Source organism: Medicago sativa, chromosome 2 (genome assembly GCF_051527215.1).
Source record: "Medicago sativa cultivar Bolivia chromosome 2, Bolivia_mono, whole genome shotgun sequence".
Taxonomy (NCBI): domain Eukaryota; kingdom Viridiplantae; phylum Streptophyta; class Magnoliopsida; order Fabales; family Fabaceae; genus Medicago; species Medicago sativa.
Genome location: NC_140750.1, coordinates 46,052,904 through 46,065,481, shown reverse-complemented (window position 1 = coordinate 46,065,481; position 12,578 = coordinate 46,052,904). Strand labels below are relative to the sequence as shown.

Genomic DNA, 12,578 nt, shown 5'->3' with positions numbered 1-12,578 from the left:
TTTTGTCGCGATAGCGACTCATGATAAATTTTTCAGAAAATTTCTCGAGAATTTAATTTTCAGTCTCTTCCAGAAACGGAAAATATTACTGCGCTTAATCTTTAAAACAAACTCCGTTTTGTACGAAATTTTTTGTATAGACTCATAAAATTATTCATGATAGATTTATGCAATAAAAATATTTTTTCAAACAAACTCCGTTTTGTACGAAATTTTTTGTATAGACTCATAAAATTATTCATGATAGATTTATGCAATAAAAATATTTTTTCCATCGAAAATTTTCTCATAAGAACTAAATGTAACTAGTAAAGTTAAATAAAGATTTGGCTTGAAAGAAAATATCTACCGATCCCATCCTCTTGTTTATCCCTCTCGGAAGTCGGAAGCCACTAGTCACATGCACAAATACATACTCCAATTTGTTATTTACTTATATATATGTACAAAGAAAAAAAAAAAGAATGGAGATATTTTTTTGTGAGACTCCACGTACACCCTTGTTTTCCTATAAATGGAACCCATACCATTTTCTTTCCTCCCATCCCTTTCTATCTCACCACTCTTTCACTCTTCTTGCTTCCTCTTCTTTCTTTTCTTTCACGTGCTCTCTTATCTCTCTTTTCTCTATGTCTTCTCTCTTCTCTCTTATTTCTTCTCTCTTTATTCTTCTCTCTTCTTCCTTCATCCATATCTCTTCATCCATATCTTTTCTTTCTTATTCTTCATTCTTCTATCTTCTCTACTCTCTTATTTCTTCTTTCTTCTAAATTCTTGGTTCTTCTTCTTCTTCTCTCTTGTTACTCTATGTTCTTCCCTCATGTTTCTTCATTCTTTCTTGTTTTTCTTCTTGTTCTTTCTCATATCTTCTACACCTTGAAAATATTGGTCTAATTTTGTTGTTCCTTTTATCATACCAAAACTTGAATACATAGGAAAATAATATTAATTTTGCTGCGAATTTGCACCACGTACCCAACTTCGTATGTTACTGTGTTAGTAGATTCAGGCTGAGATGCTCTTGATACTTCCTTCTTATTTTATTATGTTTTGGCTCTTTGAAATTGGAACTAGTTCTATGACATGTCTGTGTGCTTGATTAACTTCTTTGGATAAGACTTGTTTAAACTTATCTACCAGCATGAACAATGAACAAATTGGAGACTGTTTGAGAGAGCTGATTGAAACAACTTATGCTATGTGCCAAACTATTTTAAGCTCATTTCCATAAGCTCTCCAAGATAACTTATGAAAATAACTTTTAGCTTATATGAAAATTTTTGATTTTTATATTATCCATCGGAGAAGCTTAAACATAAGCACTTTATATGAGTTAATTAACTTGATTATCCAAACAATGTCTATATTTAATTCAATTTTTATACTATGGCCCTTGGGATGTTGACATGTTAGCATTTCTTGATTAACTTAAAATCAAATACGCAAGAAAATTCTTATGCTATTGTAGTTCATTATTATTACATGTTACATTTTTATAAGTTGATTTCTAGTAAATATTCATTACCCTTCTACTTCTTGCACATGCATGTGTGATGATTGAAGTCTCTTAGAGAAACACGGAACCTGTAGCCCATAGACTTTTAAGACAAAGATATATAACTATATTGATTGTAAAGCAAAATATTCTAAATTAATTTAGTAATTGTAGTCATGGACTTTGAAAATGAAACTTATTTTGGATGTGAATATAGTAGATGAAGTATGGTTATATTTTTACCACTTTAAGGAAATCGAAAAAAAACTAGGTGTAATATGAGTAGCTATATTTGGAATAGCTGAGATTTATATTATATAGGTACAATCTTATTGTCCTCTTAGGGAAGAGTCTTTATTTTTTTGTGGAGCTCTTAAATGAACCTTTGGTTTTCACCAAGACAAAATTATAATTATAAGCATGAATAACCTTTCGATCTAATCTAGAGAAGTATAAATAAATCATATAGTGTCGAAGAGACTTTTGATGTAGAGACTACAATAGTATTATTTGGATTATAAGTTTTGATTTATTGCAAATTTTGAAGACAACAATAGTTAGGACGCATACACGTTGTTTTTTTTAATATAGAAATTTTGAGCTCATGTTAGTTATAAGGATCTGAATTAAAATATTGAAATTCTATGAAAAATGTATACCGAATAATGATAGTTGAGTTTTAACGACACTAATGTGATTAAAGTTTGTACCCAAAAAAAAAAAAAAGTAAGAAAAGTATATAGAAAGAACAAAATTGTTGTACCATATCCTTTTAATTCTTTAGGAAAGAAAAATGGATGATCATGACTTATTATTATATTTTCTACTTCTGGTAAATTTAAGGAGAACTTAAAATTATACCTTTGTTACTACTTTTAGTCAAAAACCAATGAGTTAGTTAGTAACTAGTCTAAAACCAATGAGTTAGTTAGTAACTAAAAAGAATATTTATTAGAAACTAAAGATACTGATATTTTTAGAATGAGAACTTTATAATAAAAATTTATACCGGCTAGATTTATTTTTCTCAAGGCAATGTTTTAGAAAAATAATTGTTTTATTATGTGTACTCGGTCCGTTAAAATAATAATAATAATAGATCTTGGCCTAATTCTTAAACTTCAAAGTCATGGTTTCTTTGGATAAAAACCGGTCAAATCCTATCTTTTGCTTTCTTTCAAATCCGGTCATCACTTTCTCTCTCTACTTCTTCATTTTTCATTTTTCCTTCTCTTGAGTGTTTGTGTTGTGATCTTTGAGAGATAGGTGAGATGATGAGAAAGTTTGAGTGAGAGTTTGGAGAAGTGTGTAAGAAGAAAAATAATGTTCTTTACGCGGATGGTCATTGATGTGACAAAATTTAGAATATCATCTATTTGAAGGCTATGGGGTTATTGAGGGACTTTGATGACTAAAAGAAATTAAAGGGACAATAGACATATTTGTTTGGATGAAAAGTTATTCGAGGTAAGGGCACCTTTCTATTTTTAGATATTTTTCAGTAAAAATGAAAGGATGTCATATTTATAATTGTTTTGTATTTGCTTACGTGTTTAAGAATGCCTAGTTGCTAAAGTGAATAAATGTTTACTATTCAAAGTTTATGCTTGAGATAAATTGTTACATATGCTTATGATAAAATTGAGATATTGCATATGTTTTGAATTGCATTAGCATATAAGGGGAATCGTATGCTCATGCATTTCATAGTAAACGTGGCCACCAGAGAGGAGTCACGAGGTGCACACCGGAGAGGTGGCACGGGGTGCGTTGAAGACCACCTTATCCCGTAGTGGATCATTGAGTCTGATAGATGGGTAGATACTCATCTCCTTATGTGGAGTTGCCACAACCCTCTGCGGAGGTGTATTAAATTCCGGAATCATATGCATGTGATGTCCTGTGATAGGCTTCACACTCATGTAGAGTCTGCATTTTTAGGCTAAATGTGCATTATCTTTATTATGATCACTTTTTATACTTGTTTCTGTACGTGAGTTAGATTGAGATCTCTAATTCACGTATAATGTTTTCTCTGTTTATGTTTCCTGTATATTTGTTATTTTCGGATTGGTGACCCTTTCAGTGGATGTGTGGGCTATACGCCATTAGATTATGAAGAATCCAAATGGAGCTGAGCTATCACTGCAGAAGATGACGATTCCACCTCCCCGGATGAGTGGACTATTTCATCTTAATGAATTCGACCCAACCGCAGGATAGATCTCGTTCACCGAGAGAGGAACTCGATACCATTCACATAGTCGATAGGGAGCAAACCTTAAGCTTGATGTCATAGGTGGGTCCAGTACCCAACTTTATATTTTTTATAGTTAAAGATCAGCCTAGGGTTCTTTTTATTTTAGTTAATACTTTGGTTAGGAGATTCTCCCTCTGCGTAGGGATGTAATTGTGTCTTGTAAATTATTCCGTTGCCAAACAAATCTCTATATAACTCTGACGTTCATTTTGAAAAGGAACCTTTAATTTATTTTATTCTTAAAAGTTTATAACTTGAATTTTTTAAAGGTTTTATTTATTCTTTCGTTCCTAATAAAAAAAACAGACACAATTTTTGTTGCTGAAAAACGGGGCGTTACAGTTATCACTATGAGATATCCTATATCTACTCATTTGACCCAATGCTTCTGATAAGCGTTGTTTTTCAAATATAGACATAGAAAGTTGCTAGGAAATAACTGCTCGAGAATATACAATTTTTCTCATTCTTAAGAACAATTCTTAAATTTTGTACCAATTCAGAAACTCTTTTCTGAAAATTTTGTTCTTCATAAGAACTTTTAACAGTATAATAAAATTTATATGCTAAAGAAATTCTAAATACAGAAAATAAATAAAATAAATGTATCATGATTTAAAACATATTTAAATAGGTCTTTAATTAAATACGCTCCCACTATTTTACTCAAAACAAATGACCTTCAACATTTGAATCGGAAAATCTCATTGGAAGATTTTCTAGTGGTTGAAATCCATATTTCACCTTGCTTTAAGTCAACGGGGGATGTACTCAAAACTCAGTTATTTAGGTAGGAACTCCTTCCAATTGTATCTCATACAACTTTCAAATCATTTGAGTGAATAACTCCTTACTCTAATCTATCATATAGATGTTCCCAAACATTGCTTCTAAATTTATTTTAATCTTATTAAAATTAATTTAGTTAAGTTAAACCCAAAAGAATAACACTTGGGTAAATTGGATTACCGCACCGCAACTTACTAGTATAGAAAGTGCACCTCGCGGAGGCGAAACCTACACATTTCGATATTAGTCTTGAAGGGTGTTAAACTTTTGGAAAGCATTAAACTTAATATTTTGAATTGAAGGATTTTTATTAAGTTTGATCTCACCTCACCACGGCTTATATATCATATATATTCGCACTCCAATCATAACATGCATAACGATTATACAATAATAAAAGTGACATGATTATGGCCATCCTAACGCTATGACTCTCTCAAGCCAATGAGAGAATCTAAACTAATCCTAGAAACGACCTTGCTTCTCCAAGCTTGACCTCCAGGACTATCCTAACGTCATGAGCCCTATTACTTCTTTGCATTCTATTTACATTACATATGAAAGAAACTCGTTTTACATACGAGGGAGTGGATGAGAAGAGAATGTACAATAGAGATATAAGAGAGAGGCACGACACGCAGGCCATATTTTAATATCCAAAAGAAATAAAATAAAAGACTAAGGCCATAATCATTCACATGATAATAATAACAAACACACTTTTATTATTATTAAGGTCTTATAATTAAAATAAATTAAATTAAAATTTGACATATGATCACACTACGCAGATTAGCTGGGGGTTTAATTGAGTACCAAAATATATTATATTGAGTACAAAAATATATTATATTAAGTACAAAAATATATCATATTATGTATATTTTATTGAGTACCAAAATATATTAGATTGCATACCAAAATATCTCAGATTGTGTTCCAAAATATTCTAGATTGCGTATTTCGCATCAACACTTGACACGTTTATGAACACCCAAATCGTTTCAGCAAATATTATGATCAAATCCAAAAGATCATATATGATATTGAAACTCTTTCAAATCATGATTCTTTTAAATTATAAACAAATCAAGTTAAAGTCATGCAAATCGATTAAATAATTTCAAAAGATCATATATGACATTGAAACTATTTCAAATCATGATCTTTTAAATTAACTATCAATTTAGGATAGTTAATTACCTTTCAAACAACTTTTGAAAAACAATCCAAAAGGTAGAATTTTTATTTACTTAATTATAGTAATATTGACACTAAATAATTATTATAATTAAATCTGCTTTACTTAGGCAATCAATTTGTTTCCAAAACAAATTACAGGGCTAAAATTAAGCAAATATTTTATTACCAAATTCAAAAATCATATCTGATATTGAAACTCTTTCAAAATCATGATCTTTTAAATTTACTACCTTTCTCCAATTAAATAAATTAAATAAACATAAATATTTTCAAGGATTGTTTGTTTAGCATGAACAACCGGATCTATGATGCTTCACCAGATTCGGATATTGAAGCTCACTCTCACGAATTGTTCAAATTTACAACAATGTCTTTGAAAACAATTGATCGAATGATACAACCATAATAATACAACGCTTGTATAGTTAGGTATCCTAATACAACAATCAAACATCAATAGTTTTAACAATTGTTTGTTCAGTATGGACAACCGGATCTTCGATGCTTCACCAGAATCGGTATTCGAAGCTCAATCTCACGAGTTGACTACAAATTCACAATCAATTATATAAAACCTATTGAACAAATGATATCATCAATATATCACATATAATGATGTTGTATTAAAATCATATATCACATATATGATATTGATCAATCAATTTTAATTAATATTTAAATTTAAATAATAAAATATTAACACTTAATATTCTATTTTATTAATGGATTTGCATTCCAAATTAATTCCTTATAGAATATCAAAATATTAGCAAATCAAATATTTACGAAAATATTATTATCTCTTAAAACAATTTTAAAAGATAATCTAATTTGATTTGTTTCCAATCATGTTCTCGTCGATATGTATAATCGATATGTCGATACTTCACCAGAAACGGTTTCTGAAACATCAAACAAATCAAAAAGCCATGCACAGAAAACATGATACGATGCCAATTTTAATTCTCTTTATTATTTAATTCCGATTCAAAATGTTTAATCATATTAAAACATAAAGCAGTAACAAAGCAATCCGATTCATGGTTTCGTAATTGGCTCTGATACCACTGAAGGAAAATCGAAAGATATCATACACAGCGGAAGAAGAAGAAGAAGAAGAAGAAGAAGAAGAATTTCGTTTTTCTTTCCTTGGATCCTTACGAATTTGACATGAATCAGTGATACGATTGTTACCTCAATAGTTTCTGTTCTGAATCACGATCACAGCTAAGCAAAGCAGCAAAGCCTCTAGTAAGTCCACACGAACAGTGCTCCTCCAAAACTCGGTGCTAGCCAATGAATTGGAAGTGCAGAGAAGAAAGGGGTTGCTTCAAAACCGTGTAACGAAAAACTTCAGCACCAGAGTTCTATTTATAGAACTTCTAGTGTGCTCTGCAAGTCATAAGTCACTATTGGGCTTCAGTAAGCCCAACAACGAGTTTAGTAATTTTTCTAACTAATTAGCGTTATTTACTAAACGCACCCCTTATATAAGTCATACTTATATATTTCTCTTTTGACTGTTCTTTGTGTGTGACCCTATAGGTTCTAGTCACGTTGGCAATAATATTAAATCTAATATTTAATATTATAAACAATGAGCGGTATCTAGCAACACATCATTGCTACCCAAGTGACAAGAATGTCAAGTGATCTGACGAAACCTTTCCATGATAATACTCATGTGTACACTTACTCCTTTGTCTCAATATCTTTATTGATCCCAAGGCATAGATATTGTCACCCTTATATAGATCAATGTTTATATTCCTTGATTCCGAAATATACTGAATAACGAATAAGTCCAATATCTTATATTGACTTAGTTCAGCATGGCCATGCAATTTTACAGTCATATTTCATCAAGAGGCCTAAAGATATATCTCCTGTTTATGAGGAGGGACAAATCCCATCTAGGACACTCATGTCCCTCAGCATGATTCATCAAGTACCCATCAACCAACGTTATGGTTATCCTTTTACAGACAACGTTAGAATGGCAACAAAGCACTTGAGTCCACATCTAGGGATCATAGTGGTTTCAGGTCTAAGAGCGATATACATTATTATCATTGTGAGAATATCTTATGACAATTTCATAACTTACTATGTAGTATTCTCACGGCGGGTCAATCCAATATAATTATTACTCCTAATATTTATATCTATGTGAAGACTTGATAACTCTTTTATCCATGATCTGTGAGATGTGATCATCAGTCTACCCACATAATAGTCTCTATGCTTTAATGATATCCCACTTCTCAATAAAGTTCGACTACGGAGACTTTAAGAATAGTTTCCTTATGTTTAACGGGGTCTCACAATTAAGTTATACTTAATGTTCCATCAAACGGAATAACTATTCTAGGGACTTTATTATTTTGAAACAAAACAAAATCAATAAAGAAATGCCTTATTATTATATATTAACAATATATACTTATATCAATATCATGATACAAAGCCAAACCCAATCAACATAGATTGGCTATTAGGGCTTACTCCAACAATAGAAATGATATGGCTGAGGAACACACTCTTAGAGAGTATGCAACCTCATCTACGGATGAGCCACACACTGTTATTGTGTACCTAACAGTTGAGGCCGTTAATTTTGAAATCAAACCTTCACTTCTCAATTTAGCTCAGTAAAATCAATTTTCTGGGTTACCCACTGAGGATCCGAATCGTCATATTGCTACTTTTCTAAGACTCAGTGGAACTTTGAAAGCAAACCAAGAGGTCAAAAGGCTGCACCTCTTTCCTTTCTCTTTAAGGGATAGAGCTACTGCGTGGTTTCATTTATTGCAAAATGGTTCTATTACTTCATGGGACCAAATGAGGCAAACATTCATTGTCTGATTCTTTCCCCCTAGTAAAACTGATCAATTGAGCAATCAAATAACACAATTCACTCAAAGAGATGGGGAATCTCTTTACGATGCGTGGAAGCGTTACAAAGAAATGCTTAGGCTTTAATGAAGTGGCTAATTGTCCATACTTTCTATAATGGTATTCTTTATACCACAAAAATGACTGTTGATGCAGCTGCATGTGGAGCTTTAATGAATAAAAATTAAACAGCAGCATATGCTTTGATCGAGGGCATGGCCCAAAACCACTATCAGTGGACAAGTGAAAGAGCCATCACTGCTGTTGCTCCTTCACCCTCTAGAAAAGAGGCAGATATATCCAAGTGAAAAATTGTGCCTTTGTTTGTGTTTCTCTTGTATCAAACTTAACCAATATATAAAGCCTATTGATGTTTATGTTTATTCTCATTTTGACATAATCAAGCATATGTTGTCGAACCAATATTCATCTTCCTGAGCTAGCATACTTCATATGGTATTATCTGAAGTAGCTATATACAATTTCATTACTTTATCCCTAAGAGGAGGTAACAAAACTGGTGGGTTCATTAAATCAGCATTAATCTCTTCTAAAGCTTTTTGATGTTGTAGTTCCCACTTGAACACATCTTCTTTCTTCAATCGAAGTAATGGCGAAAAGGCTTCGGTTCTGCCACTTAGATTTGAAATAAATCTTCTAAGAAAGTTGATTTTCCCTAACAAATATTGGAGTTCTTTCTTTATCGAAGGTGGCTTTGTCTCCAAAATCGCTTTCGTTTTATTTTGATTTATTTCAATGCCTTTTTTGTGCACAACAAAACCTAAGAAATCACATGCACGAACACCAAAGGCACATTTCAATGGATTCATTTTCAATTCATATTTTCTCATCTTTTCGAATGATCGCTGAAGGTGATCTACGTGATCTTTTTAGCAGAAGATTTGACAACAATGTCATCTATGTAAACCTTGCAGTTCTGATGAAGCCGCATTTCAATAGCCTTTCGATTTCTTTTTCAATCTTCGACTGAATATGTGGTGAAAATTTTCTTGGAGTTTGTTTCACTGGCTTTTTGTCAGGTTTAATAGGTAACTTGAGCTCTACAACATCTCGACTCAAACCTGGCATTTGATGATAATCCCAAGCAAAACAATCTTTGTACTTCTTCAAGAGCTCGACGATTTGAGCCTTGAAATCTTTGTCAATCTTGGGGCTAATATATGTGGGTCTTTTGACTTTACCATCACCTAGATAAACTTATTCCAAAGGGTCTTGTGCCTACATTTTCTTGGCTGGTCCCATTGAATCCTTCTCGAAACCCAAAGGTTCATCATCATAGATGTAATCTAACAATTGGTTTTCCATAGAACTGTATTGAAAATTATCTTTAACATTTTTTTTATATATTCTTCGTGTTTGATCTCGGCTTCCGAAGCCATTTTTCTTTGATTTCGGCCACATAAGTTGTAATATTGTCCCAAACGTTGGGTTCAGACATGATCAATCGTCATTATCTTCCCACCTACTTGGTGGAATTCTAGTGCGTCCCCAAATTGATGCTTTTGAGTAAGTAGAGGCCCTGGTTCTGAGCACACTTCCTTCATCAGTAATCGATTTTTCCCAAGTGAAACCATCTTTAGGGTGCAGTTTCATGGACAAAAGAAAATTGTCTTGGTCTTCATAACCAAGTTCGGAAGTAGCACATGGCGCAATCGTCGCCAATTGTTTGTCAAAGGTTTTCTTAGTAATAGTTTCGACCTCAGCAAGAAAGTAACTCTGGTCATCTTCTATGTTATCCAACACAACATTTTCTTTCCAAAGGGTGAGCCTGTGATGCATAGTTGAAGGGATAGCTCCAACACCATGTATCCATTCCCTTCCCAGCAGTAAATTGTAGTTGGCTTTAGAAGCAACTACCAGGAAAAGTTTTGATCTTTTTACAGTCCCTACCACCAAGTCGACTTCAACAGCTCCAAAAGAACTTCCAGACTTTCCTTCATAGTTAGAAAGTATGACATTGTGTGGTTATAAATCAGACTCTGACAAACTAATCTTTTTCAAGAGAAACTGTGGCAACAAATTTACAGCAGCACCACCTTCGATAAGCACTTTGTTTATCCCAACATTATTTATTTTAGCTTGGATAAACAAGGGCTTGAGATGACTTTTCATGTGATGATCAGGTTTCTCAAACATTGCTTGTTCACCTTCGACACAACCATTATCCATAATATAATAGCATAGCGGTTTGTGAACAGCCATCTCCTCAGTGAAATCTCCCACGTCTTCAGTGATCTCTGATGTTACATCATATTCAACTAGTAGAATTGACACAACGCAAATGACGTCGAAATTAGCTTTAGAACTACTAAAGTTTGATGTCATTTTGTCATCATCTTTTGTAGGATTCTTTTTCACGACAGAAAGAGGAGGAAAAATTCTTTTTGTGGCAGGTTTTCTCACTATTTCGAAAATAGCCACTTGTTTTTATTTTCCTTTCTCAGTATTTGTAATGTTCTTTAAAGCATCAACCTTCTTCTGGTGTTGGAATCTATGCTATTGAGTTTTAGTCGTGGGATTTTCCTTTTTGTAATTATTGTTGTAGGCGAATTCTTTGAATTGGATGTTTCCTTCCGAGCATTAGTACTAGTAACTCTCTTCACCCATTTTGTAGGTGGAGCAATGTAATTGGACTTCCTTCCACCAAAGAATATCAATTTTTCAGTAGGGGATTTTGAAGGTGGAGTGAAAGTCTTCATTTGACTTTTCTTTGAAAATGCCTTTTGAGATGAAGGCCGGTAAGTTAAATCACTTCTATTGAAATCAAACTTAGGCTTTTTGTCAACCCATTTTCCTTTCCTCTTCGACTGAGGTTTGAAGCCTTCAATGCTTCTCGCAGCTTCTTTGTCGAAGACGACACTACACCTAGGGCATAACATAGTTGTTGAATTTGAGATTTTACAACTCTTTAGGAAATCAACCAGATCCTCCTCTGATGTTGGATATGCAACTTTCATCTTTTCAGCATATTGGTCTTCGGTGACCATTTCGTTGTTGCAAATATGGTCCTCAGTAACCATTTCAACATCATTCTTTTGATAATTTTTAGCATTTTTGGGTTTACCAAAACTTTCAGCAACGCTTTCAGCAGTTTCGATAACGTTGACGTCAGCTATCTCAACATACATGGAATCTGCTTGCTTGAGAGGATCTATATCTATTTGCATAGGCTTATTTGATTTGTCTTCAAAATTTATCCTTCCTTCATCAAGTGCTTTTTGCACTGAATCCCTGAAAGAAACACAACGAGAAGTGTTATGGCCTCCGTGAAAATTACAAAAACTCCTCTTTTTCCGTTGTTCTATTGGAGGCATTTTGAGACCTTTTGGCACTACTATTATGCCTTCATTAACTAAAAGTTCAAAAATTTCATCACTTTTAGTAACATCAAATGAGTAAGTCTTCGATGGATATTTCTCATTTTTTGGTTCTTCAGGATTCTTACCATTGGATGGCCTCATAACTTTACAAGTAAAAGGAGGACCAGGTTTTAATTCTGCGAGATTAACCTCGTTATTTTTCGACATCATCAAAATTCAAATCAAATTTTGGATCAATGTCATCAGCGTCTACATAAGCGACTTTTTCCTTTTTACTGAACTTACTGGTCCTTGCTTTCTCAGCTTTAAGTCTCTCGACTTGCCGGACCCTATCATCCAATTGTGACATATATCTTAAGTATTGGGTATCTAGTTTCTTTAGAATAGAGTGGTCTAGACCACCAGCAACCATTTTGACTAACTCGTGTTCATGCACTTGTGTAAAGCATCTAGCTTTTAGGAGTCAGAATCGATTCAAATAATCATCAATAGACTCACGTTTTACGTCGAACGCTAGCCAATTATTTGAGACTTATTTTAGATTGGCCCATGTAAAACTGTTCATGAAATGCCTTTTCCAACTGGCTCCATGTAA

The 12,578-nt window shown here is 33.0% G+C and overlaps 1 long non-coding RNA gene across 1 annotated transcript; it reads left to right on the top strand.

The window, feature by feature from the left end:
* The first annotated feature begins 543 nt into the window (after window positions 1-543).
* On the top strand, window positions 544-4,016 carry LOC146946899 (uncharacterized). Its single transcript, XR_015026860.1, has 2 exons — window positions 544-2,962; window positions 3,608-4,016. It is a non-coding gene; the product is annotated as an uncharacterized LOC146946899 (long non-coding RNA).
* The last annotated feature ends 8,562 nt before the right edge of the window (window positions 4,017-12,578 follow it).